Source organism: Bos indicus, chromosome 2 (assembly GCF_029378745.1).
Source record: "Bos indicus isolate NIAB-ARS_2022 breed Sahiwal x Tharparkar chromosome 2, NIAB-ARS_B.indTharparkar_mat_pri_1.0, whole genome shotgun sequence".
NCBI lineage: Eukaryota > Metazoa > Chordata > Mammalia > Artiodactyla > Bovidae > Bos > Bos indicus.
In genome coordinates, this window is record NC_091761.1 from 8468483 (window position 1) to 8478702 (window position 10220).

General features: G+C 38.7%; 1 non-coding gene across 1 annotated transcript; it reads right to left on the bottom strand.

The window, feature by feature from the left end:
• Positions 1–9749: 9749 nt before the first annotated feature.
• Positions 9750–9821, bottom strand: TRNAH-AUG (transfer RNA histidin (anticodon AUG)). Its single transcript has one exon. It is a non-coding gene; the product is annotated as a tRNA-His (tRNA).
• Positions 9822–10220: the final 399 nt, after the last annotated feature.

Below are 10220 nucleotides of genomic sequence, written 5' to 3' on the forward strand. Positions count from 1 at the left end.
ATCACACATTAACATTTACCAAAATATATTCACTGTAAAGGAGATCTGGATTTGATCCCTCAGTCAGGAAGATCCACCAGAGAAGGAAACAGCAACACACTCCAGTATTCTTGCCTGGGAAATCCCATGGATCGAGAAGTTTGGCAGTCTACAGTACATGGGATCACAAAAGAGTCAGACATGCTGAGTGACTAAAACAACAACAAAATTCATTGTGAAAGAGACACTAAATAGCCAAACAAACAAAAAGCTTGGCTGGTTGATATTCAGTTCAGTTCAGTTCAGTTCAGTTCAGTCGCTCAGTCGTGTCCGACTCTTTGTGACCCCATGAATCGCAGCACACCAGGCCTCCCTGTCCATCACCAACTCCCGGAGTTCACTCAGACTCACGTCCATTGAGTCAGTGATGCCATCCAGCCATCTCATCCTCTGACGTCCCCTTCTCCTCCTGCCCCCAAGCCCTCCCAGCATCAGAGTCTTTTCCAATGAATCAACTCTTCGCATGAGGTGGCCAAAGGACTGGAGTTTCAGCTTTAGCATCATTCCTTCCAAAGAAATCCCAGGGCTGATCTCCTTCAGAATGGACTGGTTGGATCTCCTTGCAGTCCAAGGGACTCTCAAGAGTCTTCTCCAACACCACAGTTGTTGGAGACTAATGGTTGACATTAGCCAATCTTTATTCATCTGTCACCATGGAACTGGCACAGTCAATGCATGTACAGACCAACCACATTGACAGAGATTGCTGCTATACGTGGGTTTAATACCATGGGCTCCTACTTATAAAAGCTGATTTAACTAGGATGCTACTGAATGTCAAATCTTCCAGTAACAGAAACCAACCCTGAACCCTAAATATGGCACCATTCCTTGCATAGATCAACTTGGTTACTTGGATTCAAGGCATTCACATAAATTTCTTTTCATCTTGGAAAGGCCAGTGATTTGTCCACCAATTTTAAACTCCTATATCATGATCCTTACCCAGTCCTTACCAAGTCTCCACATTTGAAACATCTGCCTTAGAAGAAACTTCAAAATATCAGTATATTGTCTTTGTACTTCCTTCCCTACATATATCCCTGATAAGATTCTATGAAGGTAGAACTCTTCTTTACTATGATAAGCAATAATCTCAGCTTTGACTTTTCAGTTAATTATTTCATTTATATTTTGGGAGCTGGCAATCAACAGATGTTTGAATTTACTTCATAATGAAACTGAGGTATAAACTACATATAAATCTCTTATATTTTTATTAAAAATGCTTGTTTCCTTTCTATTATTAAGTATGTCTTGGAAACAAAATGTAGGCTTCCCTGGTAGCTCAGCTGGTAAAGAATCCACCTGCAATGCAGGAGACCCTGGTTCAATTCCTTTGTTGGGAAGATCTACTGGAGAAGGGATAGGCTAACCACTCCAGTCTTCCTGGGCTTTCCTGCTGACTCAGCTGGTAAAGAATCTGCCTGAAATATGGGAGACCTGGGCTTGATCCCTGGGTTGGGAAGATCTCCTGGAGAAGTGAATGGCTATTCACTCCAGTTTTCTGGCCTGGAAAATGCCAGGGACTATTCCATGGGGTTGCCAAGAGCTGGACACAACAGTAACTTTCACTTTAACTTTCAGGAATAAAATGTATGGATAAATTAATCTGAGATCTCCAGTGTTTTTGTAGATGCAGGCCCTGATCTTGCCAGCTTCCTTGGCAAAATTTACTTGCTCCTGGAAATGCTACTGAGATAAAAACCTACAGGGGGAAAAAAAAAAAAAAAAAAAAACCTGAACAAACTTTGCCTAACCCAGTATTTATAATGGCACATCTAATGCAGTCTGAACATATACATAAAATTAAAATAATCATGAATAACAGATGCCAGACACATATTTTCTAAGAATAGTGCTGGAATGCTTATATTTGTCATCTTTCTAATAATTTTTCTGTTTAAGGATGAATAGTTTTCTTTAGAGATGTACAGGGACTTCACAATTTCTATTTATTACTTTCAACAAGAATAGATGACAAAAATGCTATGAATCTGGTACATTAGCAACGAAAACTAACAGGTCATTCCATTAATGTGATTTGAGGTCCTTTCTGCTAATCCTTTCATTTATGCATTGCTGTGACTGGCCTTGTCCTAAGAGATGTGATATTCTACTCTATTGGCAGATTTCACTAGGTGGGGAGGAATGAAGAACTAATTGGTAAATGAATGATCCATTCATTTCAGTCGCTTAGTCATGTCCAACTCTATACAACTCATGCACTGCAGCACACCAAGCTTCCCTATCCATCACCAACTCCCAGAGCTTACTCAAACTCAAGTCCACTGAGTTTGTGATGCCATCCAATCATCTCATCCCTCTGTTGTCCTCTTGTCCTCTTGCCTTCAAACTTTCTCAGCATTAGGGTCTTTTCAAATGAGTCATATCTTCACATCAAAGGGCCAAGTACTGGAGTTTTATCTTAAGCACCAGTCCTTCCAATGACTATTCAGGACTGATTTCCTTTAGGATGGACTGGCTGGATCTCCTTGCAGTCTAAGGGACTCTCCAGAGTCTTCTACAACACCACATTTCAAAAGCATCAATTCTTCAGTGCTCAGCTTTCTTTATAGTCCAAATCTCACATCCATTCATGACTACTGGAAAAACCATAACTTTTACTAGATGGTCCTTTGTTGGCAAGGTAATGTCTCTGTTTTTTAATATGCTGTCTAGGTTGGTCATAGCTTTTCTTCCAAGGAGCAAGCATCTTTTAATTTCATGGCTGCAGTCACCATCTGCAGTGATTTTGGAGCCCAAAAAATAGTGTGCCACTGTTTCCACTGTTTCCCCATCTATTTCCCATGAAGTGATGGGACCAGATGCCATGATCTTAGTTTTGTGCATGTTGAATTTTAAGTCAACTTTTTCACTCTCTTCTTTCACTTTCATCAAGAGACTCTTTAGTTCCTCTTCACTTTCTGCCATAAGGGTGGTGTCATTTGCATATCTGAGGTTATTGATATTTCTCCTGGCAATCTTGATTCCAGCTTGTGCTTCATCCAGCCCAGTGTTTCTCATGATGTACTCTGTATATAAGTTAAATCATATACAACCTTGACATACTCCTTTCCCAATTTGGAACCAGTCTGTTGTTCCATGTCCAGTTCTAACTGTTGCTTTTTGACCTGCACACAGATTTCTCAGGAGACAAGTCAGGTTTCTAGTGTTCCCATCTCTTTCAGAATTTTCTGCAGTTTGTTGTGATCCACACAGTCAAAGGCTCTGGCATAGTCAATAAAGCAGAAGTAGATGTTTTTCTGGAACTCTCTTGCTTTTTCTATGATCCAACAGATGTCAATTTGATCCCTGGATCCTCTGCCTTTTCTAAATCAGCTTGAACATTTGGAATTTCACAGTTCACATATTGTTGAAGCCTGTCTTGGAGAATTTTGAGCATTACTTTGGTAGTGTGAAATGAGTACAATTATGGGGAAGTTTGAGCATCCTTTGGCGTTGTGGGTTTTTGGGGATTAGAATGAAAACTGACCTTTTCCAGTCCTGTGGCCACTGCTGAGTTTTCCAAATTTACTGGCATATTGAATGTAGCACTTTCACAGCATTATCTTTTAAGATCTGAAATAGTGCAACTGAAATTGCATTACCTCCACTAGCTTTGTTCATAGTGATGCTTCCTAAGGCCCGCTTGACTTCACATTCCAGGATATCTGGGTCTAGGTGAGTGATCACACCATCATGGTTATCTGGGTCATAAAGGTCTTTTTTTTGTACAGTTCTTCTGTGTATTCTTACCACCTCTTTTTAATATTTTCTGCTTCTGTCAGGTCCATACCATTTCTGTCCTTCATTGTGCACATTTTTGTGTGAAATATTCCCTTGGTATCTGCCATTTTCTTGAAGAGATCTCTAGTCTTTCCCATTCTGCTGTTTTCCTATATTTCTTTGCATTGATCACTGAGGAAGGCTTTCTTATCTCTCCTTGCTATTTTTTGGAACTCTGCATTCAGAGGGGTATATCTTTCCTTTTCTCCTTTGTCTGTAGGGCCACCTAAGACAGACGGTCGTGGTGGAGTGTTCTGATACAACTTGGCCCACTAGAGAAGGGAATGGCAAACCACTTCAGTATTCTTGCCTTGAAGCCCCATGAATAGTACGACAAGGCAGAAAGGCAGGACACTGAAAGATGAACTCTGCAGGTCGGTAGGTGCCCAATATGTTACTGGAGATCAGTGAGAAATAACTCCAGAAAGAATGAAGAGACAGAGTCAAAGCAAAAATAACACCCAATTGTGGATGTGACTCCTGATGGAAGTAAAGTACAATGCTATAAAGAGCAAAACTGCATAGGAACCTGGAATGTTAGGTCCATGAATCAAGGCAAATTGGAAGTGGTCAAACAGGAGATGGCAAGAGTGAATGTCAACATTCTAGAAATCAGCGAACTAAAATGGACTGGAATGGGTGAATTTAACTCAGATTACCATTATATCTAACACTGTGGGCAGGAATACCTTAGAAGAAATGGAGTAGCCATTGTAGTCAACAAAAGAGTCCAAAATGCAGTACTTGGGTGCAATCTCAAAAATGACAGTATGATCTCTGTTCATTTCCAAGGCAAACCATTCAGTATCACAATAATACAAGTCTACGCCCCAACCAGTAATGCTGAAGATGCTGAAGTTGAATGGTTCTATGAAGATCTACAAGACCTTCTAGAATTAACATCCAAAAAAGATGTCCTTTTCATTATAGGGGACTGGAATGCAAAAGTAGGAAGTCAAGAGATACCTGGAGTAACAGGCAAATTTGGCTTTAGATTACAAAACAGAGTGGGTCAAAGGCTTACAGTGTTTTGCCAAAAGAACGCACTGGTCATAGCAAACACCCGCTTCCAACAACACAAAAGAAGACTCTACACATGGACATTACCAGGTGGTCAATACCAAATCTGATTGATTATATTCTTTGCAACCAAATATGGAGAAGCGCTATACAGTCAGCAAAAACAGGACCAGGGGCTGATTGTGGCTCAGATCATGAACTCCTTATTGCAAAATTCAGGCTTAAATTAAAGAAAGTAGGGAAAACCACTAGACCATTCAGGTATGACGTAAATAAAATCCCTTAGGATTATACAGTGAAAGTGAAAAATAGATTCAAGGGGTTAGATGTGATAGACAGAGTGACTGTAGAACTATGGATGGAGGTTCGTGACATTTTACAGGAGACAGTGATCAAAACCATCACCAAGAGTAAGAAATGGTTATGATTAATGATATTTATTTAGACATTCTTTTTTATTCTTTTAATTTGGAAGAAAAATAATTTATTAAAATTGAACAGACTTATTTTACTGCTAATGTAAAGAAAAAGAACACCTTAATTATCAGGACTACAAAGCAGTATATGTAAATCCATGGACCTAGTAATTAAGAAAAGGAAAAAATTATATTATATTTTATATTGATGAATCAGGTAATCTAAAACCAAATAACACAAAGCAAATATGTTGTATTTTTCCTCCTGATGTTATCAAAAGTATACTAAATTTAAAAAAAAAAGAGGAAAATAGATATCTAGAACAGCAGTATTATGTTTTTAATGTAAGTTGCTATATTTATCAGCTAAAAGCCTAAGCCAGTTGTTCTTGGAGCCTGACTCCTGATTCAGCAGCTTCAACATCACCTGAGAACTTGTTTAAAAGAAAAATTCTCAGACTCTACCCCAAACCTATAGAATCAGATATTTGGGGAATGGGGCCTGGCCCAACAAACTGCTTTTACAAGGCCTCCAATGTGATTCTAATGTATACTAGCCCAGGAAAAAAATTATGGTGTGAAAACACAGATCAATCAGTAACTATTTGGTAAATATTACTGGCCCAGAAAGTAAAAAGAAAACAGAAAACATTTGTATTTGGCTGGCTAAAAAGCTCTTTAAGACTTGTCTGTAACAGAGTACAGAAAAAAACAAATGAATTTTTTGGTCATTCCAAAATTTAGAAATAAGAAAGTGATGTATTAAAATATAATTCTGAGTAGTACTACACTGAGTAGCTCAGTTCCCTTATCTTAAACATATATGGAACTAAATAATCTCTTAGGCTTCGTCCATTTCTAAGAATCTGTAATCTTTGACTGAAATAACAATCTTAATAAAATGTTATTGTAAGCATAATTAATGGAAAAACCCATCTATAGCTTAACATGCAATGATAAATCTTTTTGGAGAGAAGTTGAATGAAAATCTATAGAAAGGTTAAGTTTGCATAAGGTGAAAGAGGAGAGTGAAAAAGTTGGCTTAAAACTCAACATTCAGAAAACGAAGATCATGGTATCTGGTCCCATCACTTCATGGCAAATAGATGGGGAAACAGTGGAAACAGTGTCAGACTTTATTTTGGGGGGCTCCAAAATCACTGCAGATGGTGACTGCAGCCATGAAATTAAAAGACGCTTACTCCTTTGAAGGAAAGTTATGACCAATCTAGATAGCATATTGAAAAGCAGAGACATTACTTTGCCAACAAAGGTCCGTCAAGTCAAGGCTATGGTTTTTCCAGTGGTCATGCATGGATGTGAGAGTTGGACTGTGAAGAAAGCTGAGCACCAAAGAATTGATGCTTTTGAACTGTGGTTTTGGAGAAGACTCTTGAGAGTCCCTTGGACTGCAAGGAGATCCAACTGGTCCTTTCTGAAGGAGATCAGCCCTGGGATTTCTTTGGAAGGAATGATGCTAAAGCTGAAACTCCAGTACTTTGGCCACCTCATGTGAAGAGTTGACTCATTGGAAAAGACCCTGATGCTGGGAGGGATTGTGGGCAGGAGGAGAAGGGGACAACAGAGGATGAGATGGCTGGATGGCATCACTGACTTGATGGACGTGAGTCTGAGTGAACTCCGGGAGTTGGTGATGGACAGGGAGGCCTGGCGTGCTGCAATTCATGGGGTCACAAAGAGTCAGACACGACTGAGAAACTGAACTGGGCTGAACTGAACTGAGAGAAGAGGTGCACATTCCAGACGAAACAAACGTGAGCAAACCCATGGCAGAGGCTAAAAGCAAACATCCAGTGCCCAGGCAGGGAGCTAGCTGGTACACTGTGGGGAGGAAGTCTCCAGCCCCTCATGGCAGCCTGCGAAGTGGGCACTTGTTTCAGAAGCCCATGGGGTTTTCAAGCAAAAGAGCATCAGGGGACAGTGGTTGTTGTTGTTGTTTTTTCATTTTCATTGTTTTTAACTCTAATAGATATGAGTGACTGATGCAAGAGAAATGATTGGAGTCTGTTAGAAGTTGATGGCCCATAAAACAGCCCAAACTACAGTTATTTTAATGAGAATTGAGACGTGGAAAAGCAAAAGTAGGACTTACAGATTTTGATTGTGGGCCTATAGCAAAGGGAAGATTCAATTGGTGTGCCAGTGGTCCTCTGGACTCCTGTTGGTTGATTTATTTGTTACTCTGCAAGTCAAATTTATGTGATTGGAAACACAAGTTAAGAAAATATAGCATATAAGCTATATGAAATCATTGTTTGAATAGTTTTTATACTCTGTGATTTGGAAAGTTTAATAAATACAGTTATTATGTCATTGATTATGTACTTTTATAACCATAATAGCTAAATGTAGTCATGCTGGAGTCAGATTTATAAATTCAAATACCAGTATAGTCACTAGCTCCTATATTATCTTAGGCAAATTACTTCATCCTTCTTAGCCTAACTTTTTGTTTCTAAATTTTTTAACATAATAATTATGCCTATGCCATTGTTTAGTGTGAGAATTAAATAAGCAAATCAATGTAAAATTTAACAAAGAACCTGGAACGTGGTAAACATTCAATAAATGTAAACATTACAGAATAAAAAACATCAGATTGAGAGGTAATTAATAATTTCTCATTGGATTAATAAAAAGCTTATCTATAAAACTTTGCATGAAACATTATTAATATCTATAATTCATTTGCTGCTGCTAAGTCGCTTCAGTCATGTCTGACTCTGTGCGACCCCATAGACAGCAACCCACCAGGCTCCCCCAATCCCTGGGATTCTCCAGGCAATTCATCTAGAAACCTTAAAATATATATTCTGAATTTATAATGATCTATGGACATATGAACAATGATGAGATCTATTTTGCAAAACTTAATTTATCTTCAGTTAATAAATTTTGGAAAATATTCTCTAATATCTTTTACTTATATTCTGTGCCATGCTAAGTCACTTCAGCTGTGTCCGACTCTTTGTGACCCCATGGACGGTAGCCTGCCAGGCTCCTCTGTCCATGGGATTCTCCAGGCAAGAATAGTGAAGCGGACTGCCAGTTCCAGGGTATCTTCCCAACCCCAAGATCTCCCGCATTGGCAGACAGGTTCTTTACCACTAGTGCCACCAGGGAAGCCCATAACTCATAATTTTTATTTCTTAGCTTTAATTTTTCTGAAAAAAATGTCCTAATCCATTATATATTTTTAGATAATTGACTAATATCATTTAAAATATTTAGTTTGACCTACCTGAACATTCATACTAACATTTATTTTTATTTAGAATCAATAAGTAACTTCATTAATGCAGATTTAAAATGCTTTTTATAGAACGTTTCTGATATTTTAATATTTTATTCTTAACTAGTGACCCATGCATAGATTTTCATCATTATCTCAACAAATAGATTAATTCCTGATTTTATTTCCATTAATATAGTTTTTAAAACAAAGAGGGTACAGAAGATAGATATTACTGACTTTCTCAATGAAGATGATGTCATTTTATTAATTTAATTTTATTTCTCCAGGGAAGATATTGTTCCTTGTGCCTTCCTAGTACATTGTCAGCTGGTGGTTTTTCTCATCTTATATAATAAATCTATTATAACGTGCTCACTTCTTCTGAGCCTTTGCCTGCTTTCTCAATAGTTTGCTTATGTAGCTCTGACACTTCTGTCTCATTAAGTTGGTGCTTCTAAGCTTTAAGGAACAATTTCTTGAAACATATTAGGCCTATCACCAGTATTCCTAGTGCATTTTTAAAATGCTAAATGATTTATGAGCTTCAGGATAAACAAACAATTTCCTATGAGCCTTTATTTTAACTTCCCTGGCCTAACACCCTCAAGATCCATTTTCTAGCATGTTCTTCAGATTCCAGCTAATACATATGAGTCTGAACCTGTAAGTCCTTTGGTGCATAATCTTCTTTCTATAGCAGAAACTGTACTTTTTCACTTGCATTCTAAATAAGTGGAGGTGGAGACACATCAAAGGAGGCCATGAATCATTTTGCAAGGTATTAACTTCAGTGGGAACTTTTCCATAATCTCCAAGGAGCATAAGGCTGCTCTCTAGCAAGGGTGGAATCTCCCCAGCCTACTTAGAGTATCCAGGGAAAATAGACATTTAAAGATCTCTGGCTAGCCTCAGGGTCTCATTCTTTCCTTATCAGGGCTGAGCAACGTGAGAGACCTGTTACAGCTATAAATTAAGCCTCCTTTGTGGTGAACACCTCTTACAATTAAGATGCTGATTTTCATATACTTTTATCTCCAGCTACAGAAGATAAGGATTTTCTCAAGGCTGCCAAAAATACCTTCTGGGTTTCATGAATGTGAACGTGAAGTCGCTCAGTCGTGTCCAACTCCTTGAGACCCCATGGACTGTAGCCTACCAGGCTCCTCTGTCCATGGGATTTTCCAGGCAATAGTACTGGAGTGGATTGCCATTTCCTTCTCCAAGGGATCTTCCCAACCCAGGGATCGAACCTGGGTCTCCCGCATCATAGACAGACGCTTTACCATCTCAGCCACCAGGGAAGTTTGCTAATATATGTCTGTTGCTTTCTTTCTTGGGACTTCTGTGATATTAACAAGCATCAGCAACACAATCTCTATAATAAGCCATCACATTCATTCTTTCAAGCACTAGGGCTAGTACATAAACCACTGCTAACTTCATTACTTTGTCAACAAAGGTCTGTCTAGTCAAAGCTATGGTTTTTCCAGTAGTCATATATGGATGTGAGAGTTGGACTATAAAGAAAGCTGAGCACCAAAGAATTGATGCTTTTGAACTGTGGTGTTGGAGAAGACTGTTAAGAGTCCCTTGGACTTCCAGGAAATCCAACCAGTCCATCCTAAAGGAGATCAGTCCTGAATAGTCACTGGAAGGACTGATGCTAAAGCTGAAACTCCAATACTTTGGTTACCTGACAC